At 54.5% G+C, this 2,015-nt stretch overlaps 1 pseudogene; it reads left to right on the plus strand.

Annotated features, from left to right (window-relative positions):
• On the plus strand, positions 1-604 carry LOC118574779 (annotated as a pseudogene).
• Positions 605-2,015: the final 1,411 nt, after the last annotated feature.

Genomic DNA, 2,015 nt, shown 5'->3' on the forward strand with positions numbered 1-2,015 from the left:
ATGACCCACCAAAGGTTGATCTTTGGAACTCTGAAGACAAGAAACTTTTATTGCGCTCTTGACCTGACGAAGTGTGCCTCCATTCAAGGAAAAAAAAATGTTCACCGAGCCCACAAATGCTGTCTTTTCCCTTAGCCACAATGTCAGTAGGCATTTGGCCAGCCTCTCAGTGGTTGGAAACGGGATCCCCACCCCCCAGCCCACTGTGAGGGAGAAGGCATTGTGTGTCCCAGAAAACCCGAATACCAGTGTTGGAAATCAGGGCCAGATTAAGATGTACATCGATGAAGTGTGTCAAGAGACAGTGTTACGTTGCTGCAAGTCATTTCTGCAGCAGGCCGGATTAAATCTGCTAATAAGCATGACGGTTATTAATCACATGCTTGCCAAGTCCGTTTCAGACCCGAGGTTTCCTTTGATATCCCAGGGAAGTGGATGCGCAAAGGTTGAGGGTTTGGAAGCACTGATGGGTTTGCCTGAAAAGCCAGTGTTGGCGGGGGAAGTGCTGGCTGCCCAAATGCTGTTCTCATCCATGCTCCTCTTTATCAGAACTGGGAGCAGAGAGATACTCATGGAAGCCCTCTCCCCATAAGTGGCTGTCTCAGCAGAAGGAAACCAAACCCACCCGAGCCTGAGCAGTTTACTAAGGGAGGGCGAAGGAGCTGCAGAGGGTGCAACAAGGATGCAGCCTGAGCCAGTCAGCTCCTCCTTGGGCGAAAGGTCCAATGGCTAAATGGAGGGCCGCACTCTTCTTGGCCAGGCAGGGCTCCCCAGAGCCCTGGGCAACTTCTGGGGTTTGTAGTCTGCAGGTAAAGTGCATTGTCAATTGCTCCCTTGCTGCAGCCTTCCTCCTGCAGTAAAGGGTAAAGGGATCACCCCCTTGGCTGCTAGCTGCAGATAAGGAACATCAATCACAGCATCACCAGTGCTGTCCTTGCCTGTGGTGATCTCCCTGTCTAAGCGGGGCCACTTAGCAGAAGGGACACCCACATGGGAACTTGTGGCCAACTTGCATCTGCTGCCGCTCTCCTCTTTTCTACACTAGCTGATGAATGGCTAGCATGTTAATCGAAGAAATGCACTCCCCTCCCGTCCGTTGTGCCCACCGACCCTCTTCCCCCCCTGAGCCCCCACCTGTGTGTATCATCAATAAACTTGTGTGCTTTGATTGGCAAGACAATGAAAAGGGGGCACGGGCCTCCTCTTTGAGTTCGTGGTCTGCACAAACAGGGAGACACAATACACCACAGAGTCCAGCTGTCTGGGGCCCCTGCTCTCTGACAGGTGCACTCACCAGTGCTCACAGGAGGCAGGGGCCAGAAAGGGACTGCTGTGCTGGGATAAACAGGCCTCAAGAGAGGGGCACAGGGGAGGGGTGAGGGCAGGGGTGGATTTAAGGTGTGGCTGGGGAAGTAGAGGAGATAACACCCTTGAAGCGGGCACCCTGGGGCCCTGAGTACAGGAAGCCTTTAAGCAAGAGGTCTTCTTGACAGGCCTCCTTGGGATGAAGGCTCCAGCCCATGGCATTTCTGTGCATCCTGCAGTGGCTCCGTCACCCACCTATGCCCATCTGGTGGAAGGTTCTCCCAGGAGGGATCACCACTCGCCTGGCCCCTGCTAGGTCCATGTCTGTCTGTCCCTTAAGGTGCTGTCAAAACCACTTCCTGCCTCCCTTCCTTCCTGGGGATCCTAAGCACTGCTTCCTGGCAGGGTGAGAGGGTTGGCAGCTGCTCCACTTTTGGGGAACCTCCTTTCCCCCTAGCCCTTCCTCGAGGTGGAGCATCCAGGAACTCCCCACAAGGACAGTGGGGAAGATGCTGTCAGTGCTGTGCATGACTGGCCTGCAGAGATCCACACAGCCATGCTCTGACTCTGAGATCCACAGACCCCTGCAAGGAAGAGGAGGCCCCTATGCACTGAGCCATGACTCCAGGCCTGCCCAACTCTCTCTCTCTCTCTCTCTCTCTCTCTCTCTCTCTCTCTCACACACACACACACACACACACACACACACA

Source organism: Onychomys torridus, chromosome X (assembly GCF_903995425.1).
Source record: "Onychomys torridus chromosome X, mOncTor1.1, whole genome shotgun sequence".
Classification (NCBI taxonomy): domain Eukaryota; kingdom Metazoa; phylum Chordata; class Mammalia; order Rodentia; family Cricetidae; genus Onychomys; species Onychomys torridus.